Here is a 9184-nt window from a genome sequence, read left to right on the forward strand (position 1 = left end):
CATCTTTCTCTCCAGTCTCTTATCACCTTCTAGAGCAGTGGTTCTCAACCTTCCTAATGCCGCGACCCTTTAATACGGTTCCTCATGTTGTGGTGACCCCCAATTTCATTGTTACAAATTGAACATAATTAAAGCATAGCGATTAATCACAAAAACAATATGTAATTATATATGTGTTTTCCGATGGTCTTAGGTGACCCCTGTGAAAGGGTCATTCGACCCCCAAAGGGGTCGCAACCCACAGGTTGAGAACCGCTGTTCTAGAAACAATCAATGCAAATGACAGTAAATGCTAGTGAAGTGTGTGACATGTGTCACTTGAACTCCTAACTTGACTTAATGTGAGTGATATTTGTAGAGCTCCTACTGTGTGCAAAGACATCAGCTGAGAATTCTGGCCTTGGACTCTAAGCCCAACCCTCCGATAAACACTATGTAGTGTTAGACACACCACACTCAGCTTCTCATTTCCTCCCCGAATCAAGGGGTGAGTGTCCCAGGGTCCAGCCAGCTCTCTGAGGTGTGCTCACCATTGTGTTGTCCAATTGACGTTTTGTGGATTAAACTGAATTAAAGCCAAATCACTGGCAAGAAGCAAATCGTAACATAAGCCTTGGGTATGGTTCTGGGGATCACATGTTTTGGGAAGACGAGTGGGGTTTTTATCTCCCAAGAACTGCTCTTCTCTGAGCCACAAGATCAGTTGTCTATGGTTTGGCCTTGCCGGGGGGCGGGGGGGGGGGAGCAGTTGGGTCCAACCAACTAACTGGAAGGGCAGATCTTTCCTGACTACCCCTAGCTGGTGTCTGCAACCCTTGTGGCGTTTAAGACCAGAATGGGGAGCTGGGAGGGCCAGCAAGCTACAGATATGGGAATCTCCACAGCCAACCCCCACAGCAGACTTGCCAGTGCCTGAAAGCAAACAACCAAATCTGGGCCCCGGATGCCAGCCCGAAACCCAGAGGCCAGAGCAACCCAGGTCACCAGGAACAGATGAGAACAGGGCCCTTGTTTCCTGTTCTTCCATTCCAACCTCTCTCATTCTCTCACGACCCAGTTCCTTCCTGACCATGCCTGTGTGACCAGCACTTAGGGCAAACGTGCCTACCACGGTCAGACCACCTGCTTTGTGCAGGTGCTGACTACACACCAGCCCTTACCACACCCCCCCCCCCGCCCCGGCCCCAGCTGCTCTGCAAGGAAGGTATTGATGATCCCCACTTTTGCAAACAAGGAAACCTGAAGCTCAAAAAGGAAGGATGTGCTGGCCAGTGTGGCTCAGTGGTTGAGTGTTGACCTATGAACCAGGAGGTCATGGCTCGATTCCCAGTCAGGGCACATGCCTAGGTTGGGAGCTTGATCCCCAGTAAGGGGTGTGCAGGAGGCAGCCAATCAATGATCCTCTCTCATCATTGATGTTTCTATCTCTCCCTCTTCCTTTCTCTCTGAAATCAATAAAATATTTTAAAAAACAAAACAGAAAAGAAAGGAGGAATGCAGGGCAGTGTGAGGTCGGGGATTATAAGGTATAGTGATATCAATGGGCATTTTGTATAAAAAAATTATGGAGTGCTGAGCACAGAATCAGAGAACCTTAGAAACATGAAGTCCAGGAGTCCGGGGCTCACAACCTGTGTATTAGCAGTGCTAGAGGCCCGGTGCACGAAATTCTTGCACGGGGGGGGGGGGGCGGGAGGGTCCTCAGCCTGGCCTGCGCCCTCTAGCAGTCTGGGAGTCAGTCGGACATCCTTAGCGCTGCCACAGAAGCAGGAGAGGCTCCCGCCACCACTGCTGCCCTTGCCAGCTGTGAGCCCAGCTTCTGGCTGAGCGGCGCTCCCCCTGTGGGAGCACACTGACCACCAGGGGCAGCTCCTGTGTTGAGCGTCTGCCCCATGGTGGTCAGTACGCTTCATAGTGGCCGGTAGTTCCACCATTTGGTCAATTTGCATATTAGCCTTTTATTATATGGGATAATCCACCCCCACCCGTTCCCCACACCACAGATGAAATGTCTCCCTTGAGCCCGTCTTCTTCTCTCACCTGGGGTCTTGTTCCAGCCTCCTCTCTGGTGTCTCTTTCAAACCTGCACACAGCAGCCAGAGGCATCTTTTAAAACTTCAAGCAGACTGTGTTACTCTTCCCCTTAAAACGCTTCACTGGCTCCCCTTTGCCCTCAGGATAAAGTTCAAATCTCTTGACCTGGTTCATAATGCCCTCTGCCATCTAGTCATAGTATCTTGTCACTCTGCCTCTCTCTGGCATCCCCTCCCAACTTTACACCAATTCACATCGACCTCATTTTAGTTCACCAGGTATGCCATGCACCCACCGGGACCTTTGCACTTGCTGTTCGTTCCATTTGGAACACAGTATACACCAGCGCCCCCTTCTCTGGTTGGAATACTCTCTCTTCCTGTCTCCACTGGGTAGCCATTTCTGCTGACACCCCTCCCAAGGAGGTGGGGTTGGAGCCTCTCCCCCTGCATCCTCTCCCAGATCCCGTGTCCAGGCGCATGACAGAGCTCGCTGTGTATGGTATATGCCCATGTGTTTGCCCGTGTCCCCATCAGCCACAGCGGGCAGAAACTCGGGTCATTTCTTCTCTACTGAACCCCTTAGCTCCTGGCATTGTGCAGGGCAGAAAAGAGTTGCTGAATCAATATGTATTGATAAATGAATCATATTACGTTAGAATCACAGAATCACAAAATTTTAGAATCATGGACTCGGTGAAACAGAAACCTAAAATCTCAGGATCACATCATCATAAACTTAGAAAGTACTAGACACAGAGAAACTGAGCCTCCCAGAAGCTTAGGATCTCAACGTTGGAAGAATTCTTGTAGAGGCATCTTGTCTTATTAGTGGGTTAGGTAAGCCTCAGCTGTGCCCTTCTATACTATTTGACTTACATTTTATTACATTGTCTTCCAAATATCTATTTTTATGATGTGTCCTTTCATAATATGCATTGAGCACCTAACTTATTAACCACTACTTATTGAACACCCAGTATGTACCAGACAATATGTTGGCCAACTGTATTTTATCTATGGCTGCATAAATTATCCTGATTTAAAACAATAAACATTTATTATCTCACAATTTTTGTGTGGTGGGACTTCAGGAGTAGCAGTCAGTCAGGGCCATGGTCACCTGAGGGCCTGGAGGGTCCACTTCCAAGACGGCTCGTCCCCATGCTGGCAGTGGACGGCAGGCCTCAGTCCCTCTCCACATGGACCTCGCCACAGGCTGCTTGAGTGTTCTTACAACATGGCTGCTGCCTTCCTCAGAGCAAGTAATGCAAGACGGAACCCGCAATGCTTTTTGTAACCTAGCCTTGAAAGTCACACTCCTTCATTTCCTCAATTGCCTAGTGATTGTCCAGGAAAAGCCCTATTTTGTCGGGGAGAGGCCGACACAGTGGTGTCAGTATCAGGAGCGGGCTCATTGGGGACCACCTTGGAGGCTGGTTCCCACCACAGTGTTGAACAAGACTGACAGAGTATCTGCTCTTAGATTTAACAATCTTGGGATAGGTTTGTGTGAGTAGTGGTGGTGCTGGGCAGGGGTTGGCGGGGGGGGGGGGGGAGTGGTATGTAGAGGAAAACAATAAATCAATATTCAAATAAATAGAGATAATTTCAGATAGCTATAAGCATAATGAAGAAAATCAAACAAGACAGTAAATTATATCAGAGATCGGTAAACTAAAGTCACTGGCCAAGTCCGGCCTGCTGCCTGCTTTTATAAATAAAGTTTTATTGGAACTCAGTCATGCCCAGTCACTTACATATTGCCTATGGCTGCTTTCACACTATAAGGCTACATTTAAGTAGTTACAACAAAGATCCTATAGCTACACAGCCTCCTGTATTTAGCTACCTTGCTCACAGTCAGCATCCAGATGCTCTAGGTCCCTTTTCCACTCAGAATCTTCCTTGTCCATGTTTTTTACGCAACATTGTCCTCTGTCCCACCAAAAGCTTTGCTCCACTGTGACCTCCAGGATTTTCTCCCAACCCTCTTACTCCTGCCCTGTAGGTTTGACCCTGACACGTTCTTCCTCTTGTCAGAAGGTATCAACAGGAGGTTTTCAGGAAGCAACCAGGACTCAGGTCTCTCCCTCAAATGATCCTTAAGTCCTTTGAGATGATCCTTAAGTCCCAGGGGGCGCAGTTGTCCAGTGAGGCCACCAGAAATAATGACCAGAACCAAGGAGGTTAAGACTGCCACCTGGGCCCAGCCAGCGTGGCTCAGTGGTTGAGCGCCGACCTATGAACCGGGAGGTCACAGTTCAATTCCCTGCCAGGGCACTTGCCAGGGTTGCGGGCTTGATCCACAGTGGGTGGCATGCAGGAGGCAGCCAATTGATGATTCTCTCTCATCATTAATGTTTCTACTTCTCTCTCCCTCTCCCTTCCTCTCTGAAATCAATCAAAATATAAAATTTTTTAAAAAGACTGCCACCCTCCTCTAACTGACAATAATGATGGGATGCTATTGATTTAAAGATGCACCCTAACTTCAGAGATACCTTAATGTGAAAAAAAACGCAGCGTAGAATTTTTAGCATATCATGATCATTGCTGCCTCTGGGGATTTATGTGAGAATGAAATAAATCTGTGACCGGCTCAGCAGTGGCGGTCCCTTGGCATTGCTCAACTGTCCCCTGGCTCTCATGGCCCAGGGCATCGCCCTTGCAGGGCCCACTCCAGTTTATGGCGACAATCACTGCCCCTGCCAGACATGATCTCAAAGCCATAAAGGCTTTTACAGTTTCCCTCTCCCCTGAGATAAGCTGGGGAGCCCTTCCCAAGGCCAGGGAGCAATTCCAGAGCCGCAGGGGGAGCGGCGGGGCATTGCACAAGGCGGGAAATGGAACAAGTTTTATGGCCCAACTTCTCTAGAACTGCCAGGTTCTCATATCCTCAGCTTGAACCTGCTAGTGAAACCTCGGTGCCATGCAGGGCATACGGCAGGGAGCTCCTCACTTGGCCACTGTTATGGTCTGTGTGGCCCAGGGCAACTCACTTTCTCTCACCTGCAAAGCAAGGACAATTCATTTAACCCGACCCACAGTCTCACTGAGGTGGCCACACCAGAAGAGGCCCTGGCACACTTCGCACTCCTGCAACCAACACCGTTCGAACCCCTTTCCTCCCCATCAACGCTCATCGTACTTGTGCTTTGCTCCCCTCTCTCTTTCCACCCGGATGCCGTCCTCACCTACATCTCTCTGCTGGCTACACTCCCTCTTTAAATGAGCTCGCCCAACTATTTGGCTTTTTTCTTTCATGTTTTTATTAAGGTATAATTTCCATACACGAATACTCACCTTTTATAGTGTAGGGCTCTCCAAGTTTTGGCAAATGTATCGGTTGGGTAACCACCACACAGTCAAGATGCAGAGGATCACCATTCCCCCCGAAACCTCACCCCACCCCATCTCAGCCCCCGACAACCACAGTATCTAGAGTTGTACTTTTCCAGAACATCATACAGATGGAATCGTATGGTAGGTAGCCTTTGGGGTCTGGTTTCTTGCACTCAGAAGGATGCACCTGAGGTCCAGGTGCTTGTATCAGTAGTTTGTTTATCTTACCGAGCATTTGGCTTTTCAGTCACACTTGTGCTTATGGCTTGGCCTTTATCTCCCCAGCCCAACTCCTCTATGAGTTCTAGGCTTGTAGGGCCAGTGGTTCCTTAGATATTTAATTAGCATCTCAAACAAAACATCCCAATGGAACTCCCTAACCCAACTCTACAGCTCTTCTAACCTTCCTCATTGCAAGGATCAGTACCACCAGCCCCACAGTTACTTTTCTCATGCATCTGACCCAGTAGCAAATTCTGGGCAGTGCTACTTCTAAGACATCCCAGTCTGACCACCCCTCCCCACCACCACCTGTATTCATGTTCAACGTTGCATAACAAATTACCCCAAATTTAGTGGCTTAAAACAACACCCACTTGTTATCTCACCATGTCTGGTCGGATGGGCATGGCGGGATGGGGTTCTCTGCCCAGTCTTACACAACTGAAACCAAGGGATCGGCTGAGCTGTGTTCCTGCCGGATGGCTCTGGGGAAGGATTGCCTTCCCTCCTCATTCAGGTTGTTGCCTGAAATCGTTTTCTTGTGGTTGCAGGACTGAGGCCACCACTTCCTGTGGTCCGTCAGCAGGGTTGCTCTCAGCTTCGAGAGACTGCCTGCATTCCTTGCCATGTGTCCACCTCCATCTTCAAAGCTAGCCAGAGACTCTCCCTCATATCAAATCTCCCTCACACTCCGAATTTCACTTGCCAGAAAGAGCCCAGCCCCTTTAAGAGCTCACCTGATGAGGGCAGGCCCCCCAGGGGTACGCTCCTTCTCACAAAGTCAGCTGGTGTGGGGCCTTCATAACTCCTGCACAATCCCTTCACAGCCGCACCTAGATCAGTGTCTGCATGAATCATTGGGAGGCGTGGATAGACCAGAGGGTCCCCTGGGGCACCTGTGAATTCTGTCCACCTACCACACCACTCTAGCCCAAGCTGCCATAATCTCTCCCCTGAACCACCTCATGGACACCTCGTCCCCCACGAAGCTGCCAGAATGACCTTTTAAAAACACAGATCTGGCCAAAGCCTTCCCCCGCCTTCAAATGTCCAGTGCTTGAGGCCCTCACCACCTGGCCCCGGTGTGGGATGAGGAATTCAGTGGCGTGCTGAGTGATTCTCGGGCTACACAGGGACGGTGGTGCGAAATGACATTATCCTCCAAGCCTGTCTCTTTATAGGGCTTCCTTCCGTCTGAAAACGTGAAGGAGAGAGTCTCCATTGGATAGCATAGGCCCTTAACATCTCTCTAAATACTTGTCAATTTCTCGTTTGAAGAAGAAAGAGCAGAGCTTTCCTGGGCAATCCTCTCTGGTTGCACCTTAAAAATATTGTTTTCATTTTCATTTTTCAATCACCTATTTATTGTACGTGACACTGGTTTCCCATTTATGTCAGTGATGAGGGTAAAGACAGTACTTATGAATTGATTTCAAGAAAAATGTTAAGTGGCGGAAGGTACAGCGGTCCTCGGAGTGGAGCGGATCAAGGTGGCGCGCAAGTGTGCGATGCCGGAAGGTTGGAAAGCGCTGGCCTCTGCCCTCCCTGCAGCCACAGATTGTGCTTCCTGCTGCCTGCCCAGCCCACTGCCCGTTCTCTCCCCTCAGTCTCTCATTCTGTCTTTTCTCTCCCTTGCTGGTGCCTCTCAATCTTCTCCTGCATGTGCACACCCCTCTCTCTCCCAGGCCGCAGTAATCTCTCCCTTCCTCGATCCATCATCTGAACAGCTGTCACCCTCACTCCTTAGCCTCTCAATATTCAGCTGCTTGTTATTTTCTCCCACAAGTGAAAACTCCAAGTGCCAAGAGGGAGGCTCCTGGTGGTGCTGGCTCTTCATAATCCCCAGGACACTTTGGTGCAGGTATCTGCTCATCACCGTTTGTCAAATGATGAACTTCTCACAGCCCACACTACTTCTGCGCCACCACGCAGACTAACTCATCAGTGCCCTCCTCCATTCTACCACGGTGGCCCCTGGAGCCGGACAACGGGTGTCTGAAGTTCAGCTGATGCACCGGCCGTGGACAGATGTATGAAGAAACAAGTCCCTTCTTCGGAGCCTCAGTTTCCTCGTTCATAAAATAGAACAAGAATAGCTGGCTCACGGGGTTGTTGTGGGGATTCAATTATGTCCAGTAATGCTTGACAAAGAGGTCAACAAACATTGCCCTTGGCATCAGGATTTGGTTTTTTGCTCCCCCATCATCAAACAGCTGCACGGGATCCTGTGATTCAGGTCTTAGATCACGTCTTGGCATTTACATATGACACACTGATTCCAGAAATGGAGATCAAAGGTGACCTGGGTTCCACAAAAGAGGAAGTATGACAATGCCACGGGTTTGGGATGACAGGCCATTCACGCTGCATGGAACTTCCTTTGGCTCCTCACCCAGCCTTGTCTGTCACCCAGAGTCCCTTTCACTTCTCATCCCTGCTCTTTGAGTAATGGGGTTCCATTTGGAATACGGGAGGAAAAGCTTCTAGTATTGTGGTTGGGGAAGCAGCCTTCCCCATTCTCAACGAGGCCACATGGGTTGGGAGAAGCACAGGCTCAAGTCCTGGCTCAGTTGCTCTCTAGCTATGTGCCTTGTACAAGTGCCTTCACCTCTCCGAACCTTGGTTTCATCACCTCTAAAATGGGGATAATAGGATTTGCTGTTTGCCTCCCAAGCTGATGTTTTGCAACTGAAATGGAAACCAAGTTCTGGCCACCAGCACTGAGATTTGAGATTAACTGGGGCAAAGGGTTGATGAGGTGGAGGAACCAAGGCCAGAGGAATTTATGGCAGTGCAGGGTTTATGGTTTTGATATGGACTTATTAAGCACACTCTAGGGCTGCAATCGTCTCCTCTGGCCCCGCCCCCATGTCCATGTTGGCAGCAGCATGGATGGGGCTTCTGTTGCAACATTAAGGAAAACATTTCCTGGTACTCACGAGTGGGCAGGGACAGGGGGAGGCGGGAGTGGCCCCGGGATAAGGCAGGCAGCTAATGGTGCTCTTGAGGCTGAAGAGCTCAATGGCCAGCCTCTCACTAGAAAGGGACTGGCTGAAGAATTCACACTCACTGAGTCCCTGGTGGTGGACACTTTGGGCACCTCACACACACACAGCTCTTACAGTTACTAAGATCTCGTTCCATTCAATCCTGACAACACCCCTGCAGGGAGGGATCATTCCCACGTCACAGATGCAGCTCAGAGGGATGGAGTGACCAGACCAAGGTTACAATGAATCACCCAGGTGTGACTCCCAGACTGGAACTGCCAATCCCTCTGTTGGGAAAGGATGAAAAGGGTCACTATGCCCCACCCTCATCCTTGAGTGACAGCACACCCAGGCACCCCACAGTCCCGCCATCAGCAATCTCCCACTCACCCATCACTGAATGCCATGGTGTGCTGGTTAACAACCAGCTCTCCAGGGGAAAGCCTTGATTTATAGTGTTTGCCAGTTCCTGTGGTGTAAATGCTTCCACCGCTGCTATCATTGCGACATTGCCCAACAGAAAGTTGGGAAGAGTAGTTAACAATCGGCTCTCACAAGCCAGCTCCAGCACACCTCTGAGTGATGTGAGGCTGT

Source organism: Myotis nattereri (genome assembly GCF_964212035.1).
Source record: "Myotis nattereri genome assembly, chromosome: 8".
Lineage (NCBI taxonomy): Eukaryota > Metazoa > Chordata > Mammalia > Chiroptera > Vespertilionidae > Myotis > Myotis nattereri.